This window comes from Podarcis gaigeae (genome assembly GCF_964106915.1).
Source record: "Podarcis gaigeae genome assembly, chromosome: 6".
Classification (NCBI taxonomy): domain Eukaryota; kingdom Metazoa; phylum Chordata; class Lepidosauria; order Squamata; family Lacertidae; genus Podarcis; species Podarcis gaigeae.
The window spans coordinates 59,117,745-59,142,023 of record NC_139682.1 but is presented as its reverse complement, the minus strand read 5'-3'; the positions used below and the strand labels follow the sequence as shown (position 1 = coordinate 59,142,023).

The following is a 24,279-nucleotide window of genomic DNA, read 5'->3' as shown; positions in this document are numbered from 1 at the left end:
GATGATTATGAATTTTATTCCAATATGCAGGTATTCTAGGAAACTTAGAAATTCTGTTTCATAACTAGGCAGGCTAGAAGAAGAGACCAACTCTTCACTCAGTGTGGCAAACAGAAAGCCAAATATATTTATTCAAATGACTCCAGTTGATTTGTCAATGCAGTTATAATGCTGTTCTTACTATAACACTATTCTTATATGATTTTCTATGTACCATATAGCTATCTTATACCACTTTATGTGCCTGTTTTGCTTCAAAGGTCATAATATCTTCCATGGGAAGGTAATAACATGTGTACAGCATTACACCAATGGATTTGTTTCAGTTACAGCCTTGAGTCTGTGCTCTTTAATCACTGGTTATACTTTACTCCCTGAACCACTGGGTTGCTAATCTGGAAATGTGAACCTGTATTAAATCACCAAATTTAACACAAGTTACCACAAGACATTGGGGCAGTTGAATGTGTAGAGGACAAAATAATAGGAGAGTGGGAGCTCAGGTAAGATGAGGAAAGGCTTGGGTATAGATAAAGCCTGGAATCTAAATAGCACAGAGTGAGGATTTTATCCATATTCTGTCCCCACCCATGTATCTCCATTTCCCTCTACAGTCTCATGAGAAACACCCGTTTTCTGGAAGGTAAGGACAAGCAATGTGATGTTACAGCACCATCAGGTTAATGAGAAGGGAGGATTCGAGCGCCATATGGTAGCAGCAAGAGCAACTGACAGTTGTTAAATGTGCTGAGTGCCTGATAAGCCTGAGATACACCCAGCAAGATCCCAGCATCCTTGCATCCATTTTGAGAGGTCCAGTACGTTTTTGACTTCTGTTTCTGAAGCAGCAAGAGGCAGCTCCAGAAAGCCCGCAGAAAGCCGTGATTTCTATCCCAAATATCAAATGAAAGTTGGTCACAATGAATATTTCTGTCCCTTTGACGGCTTAATTTCTAGGACATCCCTGTCATATTCCATTCAGCTCTCTGCCTGCCAGTGTGATCCTCCTGCGATTCCTCCAAATCACTCTTTCCTACTCATGTTGTAGCCTGTTTACCCCATTATCGGGTAGTTGCTGCGAACAATGTAGCACTTAGGTGGCCTCTGCCCTCCTCAAACACTTCCTCCCCCACTGTCTTCTGCATTTGGTTTAAAGCTTGAGGTAATTAAATTTCTCTCTTTTTCCCTCTAGCAACATTGATCTATATTGGATATTTAGACTCCAGAGAATCAAAGCTCTTTATTCCTGCCTGGAATATGTTGCCCTCAGATTTATTCCCTACGTGCATGGAATGAATGAGGAAGGACTAATGTACTGGAGTCATAGCAGCAAGATTTGTTAACCACAAGATGGCAGTTTGACTGCCTCGGCTAGACTTTTGTAATTGATGCATCGAAGCAGCCTCAGATTTTAGTCTGGCTTTGGCAGAGGATCCTGAGCATCTTCCTTTGGGGCTTTTAAATGGTTTGAAAAGTAAGACTTGGCTTTCAGTATTAAGGCTGCCATGTTCTTTGGGAATGCATTGTATGGGACATAGTATATTTCTGATGGCCTGTATATTTCCGGGAACTTTTCAGATCCACTCTTGCTTCATCAACTGTGAAATGTCTGTAGGTGATCTGTTTGTGCAGAATTACATCTGCCATTTAATAGAAGATTAGGAATGTAGAATAACTGCCTTGGATTCACATATCTCAAGAGATGTGCTAATAACAGTAGGGTTATTATAAGTATCTTTTTTAAGTATTCCAGGGCATTGTAGTTAAAAGATAATATATTAAAACAAGCATAAATGAGAGTAAGCACCATGGTATACAGTGGATTTTAGCCCATGTTGGACTTACTCAGAGTAGGCCCATTCATATTAATGGGCATGGCAAACTTATGCCCATTATTTTCAGTGGGTCTACTCTGAATGAAACTCAGTGGGTCTTGTTTCCATAGGATTGTGTTGGATGCTAGTCTTATTTTCTCTAAAGAAAATACTCCCCTTTCCAGCATAGGAACTAGGCTCTTTTCGTCAACTCCCCTGTTCTCCTCTCCCACCCAGTAAAGTGAGGAAGTTGAGTGCAACCATTCTGTAGCAAGTCTTCCAAGGTCATCTAATACATGGGGATGCTGTATCAAGCTGCTGTCATTGGGTTAGGGCTAGCATTACGTATTCCTATCCTGACCATGAGATCAAAAATGCTCTCAAACAAGTGGCTCAGACTAGGACGTGTCATGGGTGCTTTTTGTTTGTTTAACTGTTACTACTTTGGTTAAAAAAGAAATGGCACTCAAGACACGTTCTATTGTTAGCTGCTCGCTTCAGAACAAAAGAAGAAGAGACCTTGAAGGGAAACTAAAGTGTTATAAAAGCCAGGCACAGGGAACCTGCCTATGCTATTTATTCATTCAGAGTGATTTACTCTACCAAATGCCTCTTGAAACTTAAAGGTTCACAAATCCCATCATTTGGAAATGACAGTAGTTCAGCAGACAGGTATTAGGTTTTTCTTGTCCACCATATGTGTGTGTGTTTTAAAGAGAGATTATTAGCCTATTTATTTAAGTATTTTGAAAATTTCTAAACTGTTCCTTCATCCAGAATGGATTCTAGTGCCCTGTTCTTAAAAATCAAATTCCAATACAATATTAAAGCAATGACAAAAAACAAACAAACACCAAAACATCTGACACTGAAAACTTTACAAGCAGCAGTACACTTTAAAAACCTTAGCTTCCTTAGCTAACTTGCCAAGCGCAGAATATAGAAGACACAATTTTGACATGGGTTCTCGATGAAGGAAAAAAGCAAACAAAAGGAGTAATTCAAGAAATACACTGAAATACTGCTGGGATGGTTTCTTTCATGCCTGTAGCTTTCCCCCTATATTTTCAATGTGATGATAATTCCAGTGACAAATGTGGAAGGTCAGGCACCAAGACACAGGTGGAAATTTATAACTTGCGGCCCCAAAGGACTGATGGTCCTTTAAATGAACTACCCTTAAGAAAGTACTCCCTTATACTTTATTTTTTAAAAAATAAAAAACCCACAGAACAAAACCTTCTGTAGAACAGTTGTGGCAGTTACTGTTCCTTTCATAAATGCAGTCTGGTTGTGGCTGTTGTCTCTCCTGCCTCCCCTGCCATTTTGATTTACACCACTGCTTGGTTGAGTAGAAGTCTTCCTCTTATTTATGACAGTAACTGAACTTTGTACTATGGATTTAATTTGGGATGTGAACTAAAATATTTTCCTGGCTTTGGGTATAATCCTTCACTGTTTGCTGGCATTCTTGAAGATGAGATCTGAGTGAGTGTTTTAAGGAACAATCTCTGAGGAAAACTCCTCAAATTACATATGTATTCTGGATGAATACATGTTTGACTCTGAGTAGCGCACAGTAAGATGAATCTATCCATCATACATGTTTAGTGTAAAAACCTATATTTGCTTTTCTTTCTATCCGTACAGATTCGATCACCATAGCTGGTTTGTCATTTGCTAAATACATGGGCTCAGCTCTCCGCGACCCCAGCTCATCAGTTACCAAGTGAGCAGGCTGTCATAGAAGCTACGCATATCATTTATTACTGTCAGGTATCCAGAGATCAGAATCTTCCCAGAGCTTCTTATCCTTTGATGGCTTGGAAATAGAATGACTAGGAAAATCTTGTGCATGAGAATAGGAAATGCGAAGCCTGAAATCCTGCAGGAGTTGGGCCAAAAATGGGGTTGGATAAGCTTGATTTAATTTCAGTTTTGCAACCTATTCTGTCGTTTAAAATTTGCTCTGCATAATGCGTCTTGGCTGTTTCCGGGAAAAACCTAATGCAATACCAACGTTTCAGTAGGAACAGGTTTGGCCTCCAGAATGATTGAAATGGCATGTAATCACAGAAGCTGGAATGTAACTTGCTTCTGAGAGGCTGTGGCTGTATCTATGATGGGGGTCATGAAATATGCTGGTTCACCTTGTGACTGTGTCCCTGGAGGTAGTTGGGATACATCATGTGGAAGAAAATGCACATACCTGATCTGCTCCTTCACTGTAAGTTTTTGAACTAGATGACCCTTTGGCTCCCTTCCAACTCTCTACAATTCTATGATTACTGGATGCCCATTGATAAAAGTTGATTTTGACTTGGGCTGGAATTTTATTTACGCAGATGTTCGTTCTTATTTATATAGATTTAGCCATGCAGGTCTCCATAAGTCCCTCAAAGTGATTTACAGAATAAAACAATAACATTGTGCCATATAAGAAAGGAATCAAATACCATTATTAAACATTAATACGAGCAGCACATTAAAGCCGACAAACTTAAATGTTCATAGGACCCAATTCCTAGAGGCCAAGGTAGCTTCACCCCCCCTAAAATATTTGATGGGGCCACCAGACTTCCCCAAATTTGATGGACAGACAGTGCCATTCAAATTGTGCATGTGTGTCGCATCTTGTGGGGTGGGGCTTACCTGCCCCCCCCCCAGTATTTTATTCATGTTGGCACCCCTGTAAAGGTTACAGAAGACTTGGCAGAAAAGGTCTAAACCAGAAACTTGAATTTAACTCAGATATAGACTGTGCGATAGTAAAGGAATTGCTGCTATATATAGTGAACAACTAGCTTCAAATAAAAGCCGCATTCTGGGCAAGCTGAAATTTCCAAACTGTATTCAAGGGTGAGCCCTACATATAGTGTATTATACGGTAGTAGTCAATATTCAGTAATTCAACAGTGATTTTTGGAGGCAAATGCTTCTAATACATTATATTTTAACAATATGGTTTCATTATTGCTTTTCTAAGATGGAATAGTGTAGTCTTAACTTCCTCAGTCATTTGTCTTTCTTTCATCTGATGTGCCTCTGCTTAATAGACTATAGGAATAGGAAAGCATTCCCCCCCATCAAAGAAATATGTAAACACTGGAAATGTCAGTATAACCTGACACGAGTTGTTTAAATACAGTAGTCTGCACTTTTCTTGTTATTTTCCCATTCTGCCATGTGGCCAACTGATAACCAGCAGTTTGTCTCTGACTATTTGTTGTTGTTTAGTCGTTTAGTCGTGTCCGACTCTTCGTGACCCCATGGACCAGAGCATGCCAGGCACTTCTGTCTTCCACTGCCTCCTGCAGTCTGGTCAAACTCATGCTGGTAGCTTTGAGAACACTGTCCAACCATCTCATCCTCTGTCGTCCCCTTCTCCTTGTGCCCTTCATCTTTCCCAACATCAGGCTCTTTTCCAGGGAGTCTTCTCTTCTCATCAGGTGGCCAAAGTATTGGAGCCTCAGCTTCAGGATCTGTCTCTGACTATTACCCTACTTGAACCATCACCCCTTGACTGAAATGCTCGTTTTTGACATCGCAGCACAATATGCTCTGAGTTGCACCTTAAGCCACTTCTCTTGCTTCTCCCAGTTTTGCTTTCTCTTTCTCTTTCTGCATGGGGGAGAACTAACCAGCTCTGCTTACTGAAGTGTGTTTGCTCAGCAAGAAGCCACTGGACTTCCAAACAGAAATTACTGGGGATTTTCCATTTAGGTTGCTTATTGCAGACTGAAAGCTCTTTAAGCATATATTGATAGTTGCTCAGTTTTATCAATACACCTTAAGACATCCCTAATGCTGTGAATGCTCCTTTTGGAGTCCCTGCAGCCCGTCAGTGCAATGATCTATTGCACTGCACATATTGGAATAGCAATGTCTCCATTGGGCCCCAGGATTCAGTTAATTGTCTTCTGTCACATGAGACACCCAGGGATGTTATCTCAACCATTTGGAACTTGGTGCAGGTCAATTGGTTGTGTTTTGCAAATGCTAAGATGGTCTGCTTACAGGTGCTGGTTTTAAGGATACCTTTGCACAATACTTGCATGATTAGTGATACAGTTCCCTTAACAAACAGTATTTTTCCAAAAGCAGGAACCCAAACTTCCAACGCTTCTGTATTTTTCTGAGCTCCTATGTCAATGACCAAGCAGCATGATCCACTGTAAACATCCCATTAACCTAACATGTGACATCTATGGAGGGTTTTATTCACTTAGCTTGAAGCAACTCAACAAAGAGTATACCCTCTGCTTGGCAATCATATCACGATTTGATAAATACAAAGCTGTTCTTGTTCTCTTTCTCTCTTTAACAAAATGGCTAATTATACCCCTCCATTTCCATCTTACTGCTCGTAATTAGATTCTTCTTAAACAAACCAGCTCTTCCCTGGTGCCCCTCAAACGCATGAGAGGTGGTTATCATGCACTCCAATACCACTTGTTATCTTCCCTCATGTCAACCCTTTTGGCTCATTAATAGCTCTACTTTTGCTCTTGCCCAAATTCCCAGTCCACTTCTCCACATCTTTCAGTGACAGCGGAAATGTGTTTCTGAGGCAAAGGAGCCTCCTCCTCCACCACCCTATTGCTCCTTCTTATAATTATATGTATGCAGTTTCTCAGACGTGCATAGGATGTCCTGAACATTGGATGGTGCCAATTTCAAGCATCAAGTTGGAGGCCAAGAGAGAGGGTTACAGGGTCTCTACCTCAAATAATGGAATCCATATAATCCATAAATTAATATCCGTAGCATTCTACCTGCATTAACGCTGAATATCTCTGCACTTCTCAAATCCTAAATGATCCATTGGCATACTTTTTTGCGTGCTAATTTTAGCTAATAGCTATCTAGCTGGAAGAAATGAATTACCTTCAAGGTGTATGTTATGCCTCTCACACATTGCCGACATGGTGGGCTGTTTAAGTCCAGCGTAACATGCAGTCACACTGTTTTTATTCTTCTTGCACTTCATGCCGTGTTCCCTGTGAAGATGCATTGACTTAGTTTCATTTTCACATTTTACCAGTGTGTGTACAGCCTTGCATTTAAATAGTCTCATTTCCTTTTGATGCAGTGACATCTACTCAGGAGAGGCACCATCTGACTGTCCTGAAAATTTAGCGATGTCACAAGTCATAATGGAAAATCGAAAGCGCTGCGTTCTTGGGAGAGCTTGTTGGCTGGGCGTGCTGCTGTGTGCTGCTTCGTGGAAAATTGGGGGGGGGGGCTTTCTGAATGATCAGTTTCTAATGCATTAAATGCACAGTTTTTGTTCTGAGTCCACCCAGGTTGCACTTCATTTTCAAAAAGATCGCTTTCCCCCAGAGTAACATGTGCGGTATTTTTGTACTTGGAGGAACAACACATAGCTGTCTTCTGGTTACAAGTTTCATTGCTATAGTGATGGGCATGAGGAATGCAGTGATGGAGTGTCATGGGATCCTATTGAAAACATGCCCTCCAACATTTCTCTGATAAAAATAAGGATGTCCTATTTAATAATAATAATAATAATAATAATAATAATAATAATAATAAACCCCACCCATCTGACTGGGTTGTTCCAGCCCTCTGGATGGCTTCCAACATATATAAAAAACATAATGAAACATTAAACATTAAAAAACTTCCCCATATAGGGGTGTCTCCAGCTGTCTTCTAAAGGCTGTATAGTTACTTAACTTTTTGGCCCAAGGGTTGCATAACTCCACACCCTCCAACATTTCTCTGATGAAGAAATTCCTTAGGGACATCCTAAGGAATAGTGGGACATTCCAGGTTCAAATCAGAAACCAGGATGGCTTCTGTAAATCCAGGCTTGTCAGACGCAGCTCCCTCATTCTTGTGGCTCTTGTTTTGTGCTTTTTGATCTTGCCACCGGTTTGTATGTTCTCCTCTGATACTCCATTTCTCGGACAGCAAGAATAACACCAATAAATTCGAAACCTGAATCTTGGGAACAGAATGTGTTATATTATAACAAACTGAAATAGGTAAACCTTCCTTTTGTGTACCTTGATAGCAAAGCCTGGTACAGTCGATTTGGATTATTTGGTTACAGAATACTTAAAAGACTTATTTATGGGTTCACGGCGAATTAGTAAGGCACACCAAATGCATGCTGGTTGTGGAGGGGGAGCAGGGAGACAATATTCACTTAGCAGCCTTCTGTGCAATGTTTGGCATTGATTAAAATTGCCCAGTGTGGCAAGGGGAATCAAAGGAGAAACAAGCAAGGTAAAACAGACCTTGGGATGCAGTCGACAGAGAAAGCCTGAGTTTTACTCTGCTGGGTCCCAGAAAATGCCCAGATTTCAACAAAGGATTGCCTCCAGCTTCCTTGTATATGTATGTGGGATACATAGCTCTTGCAGTGCCCTGCAGCATCTATAATGCCATGGAAACAGCAAGCACTTCCAAAACAGTAAATGTCAGCCCTCTAACAGCAAGCCATGAAGATTTAGGAGCTTTCACAAAGAAATTATAGTTCCCTGCCATCCTGTCTGCATTTTTTCAAAGTGAGCTATATCAAAATATGGATGTGAGACTGGTGCACCCCCCCCCAAATGCTGGGCTAGTTCCATGGCTTTCAAATCATATCTCTGTAAACCTAGGAGCGTTGTGTTATTGTGTTCTTAAAGCAGTCTGCACTATTTGAATATAAAACATTGGGGTTTTTTTGTGGGGCTCTAGGAACCTTCTGTCTCCTCTGGAAGGCATGCCCAATAGTTAATACCTTCTGGGCAGCTATAACCGGCCTGACATCTGTGGGTATAGGTTTATATATTATTATTATTATTATTATTATTATTATTATTATTATTATTATTATTAATGCTGCTATTATGGTAACACTGTGCACATGGGTCCATCTTTATGCCTTCTCTCATTTTCCAAGGGTGACAAGTCTTCAGTTGTGCTGAAACCACATGTTGGTTGCCACATGGCCCGTAGTAGCAGAAGGGTGCTATTTTTCTGTATGTTCTTTTCATTAATATATGCATTTTTGCAGACTTTAGTATGTGGATTTTTCTACATATTATTTGCTTGATAAACTGCAGTGGAAGATTTAGAGAAGTGTGAATCTTGAAGAATGGCTGCGTTTTAGTTTATGCATTGTTTCAGAAAGTACGAATTACATAGGTTTGCCTTAAAATGAAAACTGCGTAGAATTGCTCCCTAATACCTAGTGAGAAGTAAATGTGTTTCATGTGTTCAGCCAGCGCATGCCTTTTTGCTTAGTTTTTCAAAATCAATTTACGTGCTTTTTGGAGCATGAGTGAATTTTTAAGCGCCTTAACTCTTTTCTTAAAGTGAAACCTTTTGATCCTAGATATATTGATAGATATCCCTTGAACTGCTTTCTAATCCACTGCTAAACTTGTTCCTCTCTCCATTTATTCATATTTGGCTGCTTGCAAGTATCTTGGTTTATTTGTATTGCCTTGCATGTTCCATACATACTGCGTGGCTTCCATGGCTAAGTCGGTGTTGGAAAAGGTGAGTGTTTAATGCTGCTTTTAACAAGATCTGATAGCTTAAGTCCCTGGTGGAATTATTTGACAAGCCCTGCGTGGGCACGTTTTATTATCATTATTAATTGTTGCTGTGTGAGTCAGGATTGAAGAGTGGTAAGACAAACTCACCTGCCTGCCTTCATTCTCTTTGCTTTCAATCCTGCGCCTTTGATTAGCCTTCCTTTCAGCCATGTGCATTTTTGTCTTATATTAAAGGTTACAAAAAGCTAATTACTGTGCAGAGAAGGTTACTGGTACATTTTCTAAAATATAACTTGTGTGTCTGACCTTGCATGTACTTGTACCGTTCTCTGTTATTTTTCATGTCAGGATGGCAAACAGGAATGATAATAGGGAAAGCAGATGCCACCTAGATTGGCTGTTGTAAGTGATGTGGGAGACGTGAATAAAGATAGGGCACAGGCACTCTTTCTTAATTTCCCATCTGCATCTTTCTTCTACAAAGGGCCTCCTGTATGATTAATATTACTGCATTGCTTTTGGAATGATAAACCAGGAAAATATATATCTGCAAACCAGAGGTAGCACACCTGGTACACTCCACATGCTGTAGACTACAAATCCCGCAGTTCTTTCTTATGCTGGCTGGGGCCAATGGAAGACAAATTCCACACCTGGCAGGCATCACCTGAGCAGCTGCTCATGCATAGCTACAGCTCAATGTTAAAGCATCTTACTTGTATGCAGCAGGTCCCAGGTACAATCCCTGCCATCTCTAGGTAGGGCTGGGAATGTCCCCTGTCTGAAAACTAGAAAAGTGCTGCCAGTCAGTGCAAAGGCAAAAAGGTAAAGGACCCCTGGATGGTTAAGTCCAGCCAAAGGCGACTATGGGGTGCAGTGCTCATCTTGCTATCAGGCTGAGGGAGCCGGCGTTTGTCCACAGACAGCTTTCTGTGTCAAGTGGCCAGCATGACTAAACCACTTCTGACGCAACAGAACACCGTGACGGAAACCAGAGCGCATGGCAATGCCGTTCACCTTCCTGCTGCAGCGGTACCTATTTATCTACTTGCACTGGTGTGCTTTCAAACTGCTAGGTTGCCAGGAGCTGGGACAGAGCAATGGGAGCTCACCCCATTGCGGGGATTTGAATTGTCAACGGCCAGCCCAAGAGGCTCAGTGGTTTAGACCACAGCGCAACCTGCATCAGTGTAGATAAAACCGAGCTAGATGAACCCATTGTGTGACTCAGTATGGTATGTGTGTGTTCTTCTTCCCATTTAACATTTCCTTGATGCTTGACAGCCTCCTTAGCTGGCTGTACTTCTGAGTTGTGGGGGGCAGGGAACCCATGGAACGAGTTACCTCAGGATGGTTTTAAATGAAGTGTGGAAAGCCAAGGAGGGTAGCTACTCAGCACCCAAGATCAGTGCAGTCATTGGTTTTGCTTTTAAGGGTAATACTTCATTTTACCATTCAATAAAACACTTCTCTATTTGTTTATTTAAAACTAACACACACACACACACACACACACAGAGAGAGAGAGAGAGAGAGAGAGAGAGAGAGAGAGAGATCTGAGCACCTGGAAAGGCTGCAGAGTGCAGACCGCTAGAGATATACAGTGGTAACTTGGGTTAAGTACTTAATTTGTTCCAGAGGTCCATTCTTAACCTGAAACTGTTCTTAACCTGAAGCACCACTTTAGCTAATGGGGCCTCCTGCTGCTGCCACGCCACCGGAGCCCAATTTCTGTTCTTATGCTGAAGCAAATTTCTTAACCTGAAGCACTATTTCTGGGTTAGCAGAGTCTGTAACCTGAAGCGTATGTAACCTGAAGCGTATGTAACCCAAAGTATCACTGTAGAATCATAGAGATGGGAGGGATCCTGAGGATCATCTAGTCCAACCCCCTGCAATGCAGGAATAAGCAGCTGTCCCGTACGAGGATCGAACCTGCGACCTTGGTGCTACCAACACCACACTCTAACCAACTGAGCTATCCAGAAGTAGAATAATAGAAAGGGCACTTTCAAACAACCCTTGGCAACTGTAAAAGTAAATTTACAATAAAGCATGCCCTACTGATTTTTTTCTATCCCCTTTGATGATTTTCAATGCAATTTATTTCTGCATTAATTGATGCAGAATGGTTAAAGAAAAGTAGAAATGGTTAAATGAAACTGGGATCTTGACGGATAAATGACCTGCCTGATCAAGTATAGGACAGTCCCTTGTGTTCACAAGAAAATGGTTTAACTTAATGATGAGCGGCAGTACTATGATGTCACTGGTACTAATCCCCACAAGGTGTGTAAGCCGATACATGTGCTAACAATGATGCTATACTGTAATGCCATGTTCATCATTTTCTATGCTGCTCAGGTGCGCATCCCTCAAGAGCATTTATGTTTTCCAGGAGTGCAGGGCCATAAGGTCTGGACCTGGAAATCCTACTGCTTCACAAGTGCTAACTTTGAGGGCTGGGGCTGCTCTCATTTCTTGCTCTCCTCTAATCTTGCAGACCCTTGGATAATGAGACGATGCTGGTGCAAGTCAAAAGAGAAAGTTGCCCTTGGTCTTTAACAGCTCATTAAGGACAAATAGGCTTTTAGCTAATGAAAATCTAGCATTTGTATTAAAGGCTTCATAATGATATATAGTCAGAGGTGCTATACTATCCTGGGTAATTGGGAATTTTATTTGTCTTTTTCTTCTGGGGGAGCATCGTAGACAATATTGGAGTTGTTCTAAACTAAAATAATTAATTGGGCTATAAAATGTAAGTACCCAGAGCTTTTGGGGATAGAGAAGCAGCTACTGCGTGAACATTAATGCTTCTCTTAGTGCTGACCTGAGATATGACCAGGGCATTATGAATTGGCCAAGTACACATTAAATAATGCATATGAAAAGAAGCACTCCATGGGGGGGGGGGGGGGAAAGGGGAATGAAGTTATTTTCTCTTGTTAAGGAGAAGAAGGCACATAAAGGCAAAGGGCATGCTATTTCCATGGGACAACTCTGGAATTGACACAGTCATAATGGATTTCACTCATACAATGTGATCCACCAGGATTGCAGGAGCCCTTTTACAAATGAACAGCAGAGTCCACTCCATTCACACAAGATAATCTTTGTAGCTTTAGCAGTTGGAGAAGTGGAGAAAATCACTGGAGGACATTTCATTGACTATAGCAGGGTCAGGCCATGAACTGTCTTAAGGAAAGTCCTCCAGATGTTGTGTGCAACAGACCCATCTTTGGTGTGGAAGAGGCATGAACAGTGAAAATGGTTGGCTGTGAAAACGCTTGCAAGGTATTGAATTTTTGCTTTCACAAAATGGTAAAAATGGAAATAACAATTCTTCCATTTTATTATTATTTTTAAATGGTTTTAGAAGCCACACTGTCGTAAAATAAATAAATAACAAGGCTGAATACAGCATATAAAATCAAAACCAACAAAGGCTTCCATAAAAGACACAATAAATTCTGACCAGATTAGAAGGGAAATTAATGTTGCAAAGTCCTGTTCAAACAAGAAAGTCTTAAGATTCATCTGAATGGATCTGGTGAGGCATTGTATCACCAGAGGAAATGTAAGTCTTTTTTGGCTGAGTTTAAAGAGGTACTCTTTTCTTAACACCAAGGGTATGTTAATATCATTCATCATAGTACCACTCTCCTATGTAGCAGAAAAGCTATAGCTTAGTTACTACTAACAGTTAAGGTGATGCTCAGTTGTAGAAGGAGTCTTGAAAGAAATTAGCAACAGAGGTTATACTAGAGATGTTTTAAGCACCATAAAAAGCCACATATGAGGTCTTGGAAGCTTGGAATATGTTGTTTGCTTTGGAGCTCACAATTATGCAAAATCCTTTTCTCACCATTAGTGTGACATTCACAATCTGCCAGCACAAACCTCTAGTAGATTAAGCGAAATGGGTTTCTAAATTGTATGTTATTGACTTTTCAATTATGCAGGCAATGGTGGGAAAGCTACCAGAGGAGATATAGATTATAGGATCTCTGTCCCAAGGAAGATCTGCAAACAAAGAGAAGCAGAGCAGCCTGGGATCAGTCTGATGAATATTGATGGTGTGTTGAGGAGGTGCAAGGTGATGTATAGATAAATAAGCAATGTCCATGTGCCAAGGAACTGTTTGGTAGAGAGACAACAGTGGTATTAAAGAAGAAATCATCCTTGATGGCCATGGGAAGAGGGGGAAAAATCTTTATGGTTATGGTATTTAGCCTCTGAATGAACACATTGAAATCATCATGTAGTACAATTACTGGAACTTAATTCGTTTCTTTGTTGTGTCATTCTTCACATGGGCAAGCCTATTTTCCTTTTGTAATTACATTTGCTCGAAAACAGACACCCGAGTATAAGCTGACACTGGGATGACAAATGGACACAAATGGACCAAAGCAAACAAAGTATAGATTTGTTAACCCTTCATTCTCCCCTCTGTAAACTAGCAGTACCTTGGAAAGGGCCAGGTAGGAGGATAGTGCTTTCGTTCTGGCCAGTTGTTTGCTAAACCAACTCTATTATTGCACTCCAGAGAATGCCAAGCTGAATTCCAATTAAATCAGTGGGACATTGTAACCAATGGGTCACAATCAATTATTGCATATTTATACCTTCAACACACTACCCTGAGCAGTGAGATATTTCCCTTGGAGATATAAGAACCATTCTCATACAGACTTGCTCCAAAAGTTTATTATGAGAATGAAAGCTTATATTGACTAATTATTCCAATAGTTAATGCAGAACAGCATATGGGCATTGGTAGGAATCATGGGCACCTTTAACTTAATACATTCATACCTTAAGATATGAAAGAATCTAGTCTGAGAGAGGAAATAAAGTGGGTGAGCATAGCATTACAATATGATATCTCTATAAAATAGAGAATGTAATAGAATAATCATTTCTTTCTTGTACCCCAGCTACTCTGGGTAGCTTCTAAGAGAATATTATAAAGTCCCAGCTCCCTATAGAACAGTCTATGGTTGGACAGATGGATTTAGATCTGGACGCCAAAAGCGGGCTTGAGGTTTCTATGCCTGAAAACAGTAAGCTCTCTCCTTCTAAATCAGATCTTATGAACCCCAATACCCAGTGTCCTTGAGAGTGGTGGAGTTAAGGACTATGAGAAGTCATTGGAACCAAATATGCTTCTGAACCAATGGAAAAAATTGATCATAAATAGGATCTTGAATTTCACAGGAGTGTATGTGAAAGGGAGGGGCTTCATGATGTGGAAGGGGAAAATAAAAGAGGGTCTTTGGAAATAAGAGTTTGCAACTTTACTTCCAGATGTGTTCCAGGGCCGTCATCTTGCCTGCATTGCTAATTTTCATGTGCTACGGAGTAAAGATACAGTGGTACCTTGGGTTACAGATGCTTCAGGTTACATACGCTTCAGGTTACAGACTCTGCTAACCCAGAAATAGTACCTCGGGTTAAGAATTTTGCTTTAGGATGAGAACAGAAATCGTGCAGCGGCGGTGCAGTGGGAGCGGGAGGCCCCATTAGCTGAAGTGGTACCTCAGGTTAAAAACAGTTTCAGGTTAAGAATGGACCTCCAGAACGAATTAAGTTCTTAACCTGAGGTACCAGTGTACACTAAAATTCAATGCTAGCAATTAGCTGGTATAAAAGTGCTTTTTTTCTAAAAAAATGTTTACGGGTACTCTCACTTTCCTACTCATATTGAAATACTGCCCCTCAATGAGGTCAAACTTAGATTCACAAAATGTTTGGGGGTATGTGTACCCCTGCATCCCCCCCAAAAAAAGCACTGGGTATAAACATTTTAAAAAGAACTAGCACATTTACAAAAATTCCTCCCACCAATACAAGACCATACTAACCAGTTCTACTCTGGATCATGTGGCATCCAGCATTTTCCTATCTTCAGACAAGCCAATGGACAAGTTGGCTGACAAACTAGAAAGAAGCACTTGCCATAAAAAAGGTGGGAGGGGGAGAGAGAAAATCCAAAGTATGTTCCTGGGGAGAATGGTTTGCCCATGCTACCTGAGCTGCAGAATTAAAACGGAAAATATAATTAAGAGTTTAGACACAATAGGCATTGCATTTATGGGCAATTGCTAACCCAGCATACCATCGGTTGTGTAATAAGGCCAGGTGGGTTTTATAGCCCACAGAGTACAGTAATCACTTTCAAATGAGCTGCCTGGAGAGTATTATTGCATGATGTGAAAAAGAAATTATGGATCAAAATAATAAAACAGTCAGATGTGAACACTAACTAGGGTCATATTATGGCCATGGATGAATATGAACAATGCAAGTTAATCAGATGGCATTGATAGAGGATAAACGAAGAGGGCATGGGATTAGGACATGTGTATAAGCTTTATTTCTAATTCAGACTCAGATTCCTCAAGCTGATTTGACCTCTTTATACTCAGCGTTCAGTCAATGGTGATGACCAACTGTCTCACAACACTCAAAGGTATTTTGTAGAGCATTAGAAAAAGTTAAAATCCCCAAGTAGGGATATTGAAGCAAGTATGCACAGCTAGCTACCCCAACCTGGGTCCTACTTGCTTATTCCCTAGCCCTCTGACTCTAGTTATAGGTAGGTAGCTGTGTTGGTCTGCCGTAGTCGAAAGAAAATAAAAAAAATCCCTCCAGTAGCCCCTCAGAGACCAACTAAGTTTGTTATTGGTATGAGCTTTCGTCTGCATGCACACTTCTTCAGATACACTGAAACAGAAGTCACCAGATCCAATGTCTCTATTCAGAGCAATTGCAACTTGTTACCAAACTTAAAACCATGGAGAGACCTGGTCTGAATAGAGACATTGGATTCTTATCTCATTATACATGTTAAAGCTATTTTTAGCCATCTCACCCCTTGCTTTTTCCTGTAAGACCAATTGCAGTCGTTAACAGTCGTCAACAGGTTTACCACACCTATCAGCCAATCACCCATTCCCACCACCCTTCTGAGTTATACCCCTCCCCACCCTCTCACTATATATAAGGGTCTGGTGACTTCTGTTTCAGTGTACAGTGGTACCTCGGGTTACATACGCTTCAGGTTACAGACTCTGCTAACCCAGAAATAGTGCTTCAGGTTAAGAACTTTGCTTCAGGATGAGAACAGAAATTGTGCTCTGGTGGTGCGGCAGCAGCAGGAGGCCCCATTAGCTAAAGTGGTGCTTCAGGTTAAGACCAGTTTCAGGTTAAGTATGGACCTCCGGAACGAATTAAGTACTTAATCCGAGGTACCACTGTATCTGAAGAAGTGTGCATGAACACGAAAGCTCATACCAATAACAAACTTAGTTGGTCTTTTAGGTGCTACTGGAAGGATTTTTTAAATTTTTGTTTCCTCTGACTATAGATATCCTGCTCCCGTCCTCCAAGAGGAGGGGAGCTTCCCACTGGGTCAAAGAGACAGTATAATATGCCTGCCTTCTTTCAGGCTGTGTAAGGCACACCTAAGATGTAGGGGGTATGATCCACAGTGGCAGGGGAATGGGGGCGACACCGCAGTTGCCACTGTGCTGTAAGTGGGCTGGTTCACATGATATGGTAAGTCAAACTATGTATGCTGTATAGTAACTTGGATCCTCAATGGTCCTTTTTACTGTCACATTGCCCTAAGCCAAGGTCTGACTATGGGTTGTATCCAATGCTCAGAGTAGACCCATTGGGGTTAATAAGCATAACTAATTTAGCATTATTAATTTCAATAGATCTTGTCTGAGTAGAGCTTAGCTGGATAGCTGTGATTCATGCATTGGACTAGCTGACTCTTCCAGCTCTACAGTTCTATGATTCTAACCCTTAGTGTATTGTCCGAACCAGAGCCTCATGGCAAAGCAATGACCACAAGCTGTAGCCCAGATGTCTTCTTTGAATTTAAGCCACCTTCTTCTCATCTCTGCAACCCCTCCTTAGCTACTGTTGAAAAATCAGAGCGTGCTTTGCTAAACTAGTTTTGCAGACATCTCAAGGGATGTTTGGAACCAAGCACTTTACACTTTCATCCAGGCTTGCAAATAACTGTCCAGGCTTGTTGGAAGTGTAGAAATTGCTCCCCAGGTCAATGAGTTCCGGCTTAGACCCTCTGCAGGTCTCCAACAGGAATTTAGCCCATAAAAACAATAATACCAGGTTGAGTCAGACTCTGGCAGACATGCATGGTTTACTGAGTCAGCACTTTTCCTGCCAGAAACCTCTATCTTTTGTTCTGCAAGCAGCATTTTGTTAATCTTTTCATCCAGTTATTTGCAATAGCATCATAACATTGTAAAAGTTTAGCTGGACTCCCACTGGCAGGAGAGGAGAGGAGATTTGATCTGATCCTCTTCTCCTCCTACAGCCAGCAGTGCTGCCTTCCATGTTCTGCTGGAGGTTACCCCAATCCTCTAGAGCAGGTTTTTCAGGGGACACTGGAGACTGCAGGGAGACAGGGGAAAGCACTTGTTCGGAACTGACCATTCGTCAAGCACTGACTCTCATATCTAGGCACAAGATCTAGTTAGTGGGAGAAGACAGGACATGCCTGAAATGGAATAACTGAGAGCATCCCTAGGTATGAAAGAAGCATGATATTTTCTTAAGCAAACATACCATAACTTGTCTTTTTACATATAACCCACAAAGTTACAACGAAGGCCAACTGTGCCCTATGCATTTTAGTCTGCAAATTCATGTCCAGCATTTATTTTGTTGGTATGCACGTTACACTTTAAAGAACTCACCATTCCTTTCTAAAAGGCAAGGGCTAATACTGTTTGATACCGCATACTGTTTTTACAGTGATTCCATCCCACATCACACTGAGGTGGGGGTGGGACCTGGTGGTCCGAGTGTAACCCGGTCCCACTCGGAAGTGGAACCAATTTGTTGTTATTCCCAAAAGGAAAGCTTCTTTCTTTTTAGGAAATGTTCTTTTAAACATTTCTTAACTTGGTTATAGACCATCTCCCAGAATTCTTTTATTATTCTACAAGACCACCATGAGTGATAAAATGTACCAATTGTTTCTTTACATTTCCAGCATGGGTCACTTTTAGTTCTAAACATTTTAGCTAGTTTACTTGGCACCAAGGACCACCTGTGGATCATTTTTAAATGGTTCTCTTTTAACGCATAACTAGCAGTGAATTTTAAATTTATTTTCCACAAATGTTCCCACAGGTTCAGATCAATATTATGACCCACATCTTGTGCCCATTTGATCATAGATGATTTCATGAGTTCTTCTTTAGTTTCCCAATCCTATACATTTTAGATAAATTTTAACTCCATATCTTATTATTCCTTTTTTTGAATTATGATGGTTTTTCTGCAAATCTCAATTTCTTATCTACCTTAAATTTTGATTTGATGATAGTTTAGCCATGTTCTTTAATCTCTTCACCCCCCCCCCCAATTTCTGGTTCTCCTTCTGAAAGGTCTAACAAATCATGATAGGTACCCCAGTTATCACTCATATTACTATTTTTCCTTGTCTCAGCTTCTATTGGAGATAACCATCATCATGTTTTGTTTTCTAATAAAATTTTGTATTTTCCCACACCCTAATTAAGTTTTTTCTAATAACATGGTTGCAGAAGCTTTTATGTATTCCCACTTTACCATACCAAATACAGGCATGCCAGCCTTGTTTGGCATCAAGACCCTCCAAATCAAGCAACTGTGTGTTTTCTAGCAATATCCAGTCTTTTATCCAACACAGGCAGGCAGCTTCAAAATACAGTACAATTCCAAATCTGGGAGTGCAAAACCTCCTCTGTCTTTTATATCAATAAGAATCCTATGTTTTATCTTAGGTTTCTTTCCCCTCCAGATAAACTTAGACAGGTCTTTTCTCTTTTAGACATTGTGTATCATTAAGGATTGGGATTGTTTGGAATAAAAATAGCATTTTTGGGAGAATATTAATTTTTATCACTGAGATTCTCCCCATTAATGATAATTGCATTTTGTCCCATCCTGACAAGACAGAAGTACTGTTTTTGGGTGACAGGATGTGGGCAGGTGTGGAGGACTCCCTGGTCCTGAATGCGGTAACTGTGCCCCTGAAGGACCAGGTGTGCAGCCTGGGAGTCATTCTGGACTCACAGCTGTCCATGGAGGCGCAGGTCAATTCTGTGTCCAGGGCAGCTGGATCCATCTGGTACGCAGGCGGGGATCCTATCTGCCCGCAGACTGTCTCGCCAAAGTGGTGTATGCTCTGGCTATCTCTCGCTTGGACTACTGCAATGCGCTCTATGTGGGCCTACCTTTGAAGGTGACCTGGAAACTACAACTAATTCAGAATGTGGCAGCTAGACTGGTGACTGGGAGCAGCCATCGATACCACATAACACCAGTCTTGAAAGACCTACACTGGCTTCCAGTACTATTCCAAGCACAATTCAAAGTGTTGGTGCTGACCTTTAAAGCCCTAAATGGTATTGGTCCAGTATACCTGAAGGAGTGTCTCCACCCCCATCGTTCTGCCCGGACACTGAGGTCCAGTGCTGAGGGCCTTCTGGCGGTTCCGGTCTGCTGTGAAGGAAATGGCAGCGCACTCCGTGTCATTTATTAAAAGACGACACGGTCCAGGCTGCCAGGGTTTTGGGGGTGAGTGCAAGGGCTAGCCACCCCCAAAAAAACTCCCCATGGGAGAGTGGGGACTCCAGCTAGATGGGTGGGGTATAAATAAATTATTATTATTATTATTATTATTATTATTATTATTATTATTATATATCTAAATCTCTTTATCCCCTCCCCACATTTTCACATAGTTATCTTTGTAGATGTTGTGGCTGTTTGTTGATACCCACACTCCTAAATCACCATTTTCTCTATTTTCCAGCCAGTAAAGTCCCCTAATTTCATTTTAACTTGGTTATCTATGTTTTTAACTAACATTTTGGTTTTATCTTTATTTATTTTAAAACCTGCCAATTTTCCAAATTCATTTATTTCCTTTAATAATTCTAGTATACCTTCTAAAGGTTGTTCCATGGTTAATACAATACCATCTGCAAAAGCTTTTGTTTTATAATGTTGTTTGACCACTTTGAGGGTATGCTATAGCATACGAGCTATTGATATGGTCAAGCACCATGTTTCAAGTACCATCCAAAATGATCATGTAGTATCGACAAGAGGTGATGCTCTGTGCTATGACAGGGAAAGTAAATCCACGCTTTCAGTGATGTAGTTGAAGGTTCAAAATCAGCACCGCAGACACATACCTACCTTTCCCCACTGAATCTGAACAAGACATGCCCCGTGTTTCATTTTGCCTACTGCATAGCCTCATAGTTTCCTCCTGTAAGCCCCAACCACCCTAATCTGTTCCATAATTTATAAGGCAGCTGACCTTAGCATCAGCCAAGCTATTGAGCAAACACTGGAGAGTATTAAACTCCGTTTAGCCAGTGTTCTTGCAGAAGCCCTTGGAGTACATGAATACTGTTCAACACTCAAGTGGCTATCTGGGGACTGTTGCACTTGTCTTGCTAAAAACCATCCCATTGTCTTGCAAGGCTGACAGATTCATTCGTTACAGTTCCAAGAAAAGAGAAAGAGAGAGAGGGAGGGAGGGAGGGAGAGAGAGTGACCAATTGCCTCCTTTTCCACATCTACGGTTAAAGAGATAATGCAGATGTACCTAGCCCATGTTTAAGTACTCTGTTACTAAGGAAACAAACTTGTCAAGCATGAGCCATGTGGGAATAATGGTGATTTATTTAGAAAAGGGAAGGTTTGTCATTTTGAGCTCACTACTACAAAATTGCTTTTTGATTACCTTCAAGCTTATTGCATTGTCTTGTCACAATAAACTATGGAAACAAGTGGAAAGGTTAATAATTGTGGGATCTGTCCTTGTCAATTTCTTCTGAGGAAGGTCACCCAGCAGGCTCATGCCCCTGGTAGAACATGCTGGGAAAATACAAAAGGTCCCAAATAGGAAGATAGAACATCATCACTATTATTGCTATTGTATGTGAAATGACATGACCCATCAACAATGGGGGGGGGGGGGCTTACACCTGGATTTTCCAGATTCCTTCCATATGTCTTCTCTCCACCCCCTCCACACACAGTGGCATGAAATGGAATATTATTTAACAGAATTCTGGGCCAAAATGACAGGGCCCTGTCCATCTCTCTCAATAAAGCATTTCTGTTGTTTGTAAAAATATACACATTTGAACATAATGCTAAACCATGGCTTAGCATTTTGTGGTTTACCTGCAGCAAGCCTTGGACTTCCATGCTCCTTCCTTCACAAGGCATTGGAAGCATCTGCTTCTGCCTTACATTAGCCTCAGTTCAGTGTTATATCTAAACCCTAAACTGTGGTTAGCTTTGCCTATGTTTTCTTGAAGCGAGTCAGCTTCATAACCCATGGTTTGCAGTTAGTTGGTTTAAAAAAACTATAGTTAAGTTTATCAAGGTGCAAACTTTACAACAAGCTGTGATTAATCTAAAACATAAGCGAACATGTAGTGCCAGAGGAGGAGGGGAGAAATAGTGAAGCCTGTGACTTACGGTAGCTCATCCTTGTAATGTTAAATTATGGCTTATGGCTTTAAAGGTTAATAACATCAGCACCTTAGATTGGGCCTGGAAACAGATAGGTAGGTAATGTAACTGTTGTGGCTTCTCCCAAAGAACCTCATGAACTATAATTAGTTAAGGATGCTGTGAGTTGTTAGGATCCTGCTATTCCCCTCACAGAGCTACAGCTCACAGAGTTCCATCGGAAGAAAAGGGATTGATAGTTAAGCCATTTTGAGGGGAATAGGAGGTCTCTTAAAAACTCTCAGCACCCTTGACAAACCACAGTTGCCAGATTCCTTGGGGTGAGCCTACGTCTGTTTAAAGTGATATGATACTGCTTTAAATGTAGGGCTAGCTCATCCCATTTTGCTACTTGAGGCAAAATGGGAAGTACTGCGCTGCCCTGCCTTGCCACTGCCACCCTGCACTTTGCTGCCTGCCCCGCTGCCTGTGCTACCAGCAGAGAAGTGACACAGTCATCGGTACTGATTTCTCTTGAGATCTCTCACACACTCCATGAGACCTTGTGAGATTTCAGTGAGATTTCACTTGAAGTCAGTGCTTGTGCCAGTGCCACTCATCCACCAATGGCAGAGGTGGCGCCCATGGGGGCATCGCCTCAGAGGCTTTCAGTGCCCGAGGCAGCTGCTTCAGCTTGCTTCATGGGTGGGCCGGGTCTGCTTAAATTTATAGTGCAGATGCGGCCATAGTTCTGCAGGTTTCACTATAGTGCACTGACTTGCCAGCAAAAACTTGGAGTGTAAAGATCTGTAGCAGGTAGACTTTTTGCTGGCTTGTTTTAACAAACATTTGATAAATAAACAACTTGGATATATTCACCTTCTACCCAGGGGGCCAGGGAAATCAATGAACAAATTTAAGATTGACATAATTTAGTTGTATTTGAAAATCATTTTTATTTTAATCATTTTTGTGATTTCCCCAAAATTATGGGATTTGTTTTATGTGACTTACGTAGGAGTGCGTGAGAAGCATTTCCCCTACTGTGCACCTTGAGTGTGCGCTGCTCTGTTCATTTGGTCTGTCAGCGTCTAAGGCATGTTTTCTGATTATTCTTCAAAATGGTCATGTGGAGTCAGATTATATTTTTAAAAGGTTCCCTGCAGTCCCAGCATGCTTAGCTCCACTGAAAACCTTTGCATGGCTAGTACATTGAAAACTGCTGACTTTGGGAGAAAAAAATGACTCCTAACGGTCTACCAGGCAATGGTAGTTAATTTATATCCTGCTTCTCAGAAGAAAATGCATTTTTTAAAATGTTTGGATTGTTCTTGTACATTTTCCTTGAGAATTCTTGCACATTGACTTTTTAAAAAAATCACTTTTTTTTTTTAGCTTGGTTGCTCGCAAAATGGCTACCTCATACTTGGTAATGGTTAATTGGTCTTTGCCCTGCGGAAAGCAAAGACTATTGGGTGTTGCATCACTGTCTCAAAGCAAAGGTCATAAAAAGGGCTCCCTTCAGACTACAAACTGATAAGTCAAAAATAATTTGGTAGACAACCTCTTTTCATATTTGCGGGATTTACATGAGTGTCATGGTGTTAATATTGTTCTCAGTATGTGTGTGTGTATATATAAAATATCTGCCCAGCTGTTTTATGTAACAAGAAGACCTGTCTCTTAACCTAGATATTTGTCCACATTAAAGCATATTCTGTCATCGACTGTCAAACATCCTGTGAATATATTTTTAAAAGGCTTAAATGAATGTCAGGAGAAAAGAAAGCCCTAAAGCTAGACTTGATAATCCAGAGGATTCTTCCAACCATCTGCTGCCTAGCCTTGAAGGACACTATCAGGCTAATGGCTTCTCTGTTCCCACCCAGCATCATATTTATGGCAACTGTGATGTGTTAACTATTTTTAAACCTAGAAGTTCTGCTTTTACCTTAAGCAGTCATTTAAAAAATTGCATTCACTTGGCTGTCTTGACTTTGTGTCTGTGTGCTTATCTCAGAGTTCCCTGTTCGTATTTCATTTTGGAAGCAAGAAATCAGCCAACTATATGTGGCTAGAAGGGCTCATCCTGAGTACAATATGTCTGAAATCTGCAGAGCCAGAAGAATCTTGGGTAAGACAGGCATCTTAGATTTATGTCTAAACTGTTTTTTCCCTGATGGTCTAAAGATCTTTAGCCATTTCTTCCTCAAATTTTATCATGTTCACTCAATTTCTCTGCAGACATATGAAACTGTTTTACATAGATAATTGGTTACTCTTATTGTAATTCAGGTGTCACGGCGATAGCTTCTGTGGGTGCCAGTGTGCCCAGGAGAAGGGGCAGATTTCGGTCTTTCAAATTTCAGCAGCATCCTATGTAAGCCCAAAGTTTGGCACCCCCCACCCTCCACTCTGCTCAATTCACAATGGCATAA

At 41.0% G+C, this 24,279-nt stretch overlaps 1 long non-coding RNA gene across 2 annotated transcripts; it reads right to left on the bottom strand.

Annotated features, from left to right (window-relative positions):
- Positions 1 to 7,535: 7,535 nt before the first annotated feature.
- On the bottom strand, positions 7,536 to 23,971 carry LOC310846395. 2 transcript variants are annotated; one of them, XR_014565272.1, is made up of 3 exons: positions 23,824 to 23,971; positions 9,479 to 9,553; positions 7,536 to 7,784 (listed from the first exon to the last, which is right to left on the bottom strand). It is a non-coding gene; the product is annotated as an uncharacterized lncRNA (long non-coding RNA). The 2 variants fall into 2 exon arrangements; XR_014565273.1 differs by having other exon boundaries at positions 7,536 to 7,778.
- Positions 23,972 to 24,279: the final 308 nt, after the last annotated feature.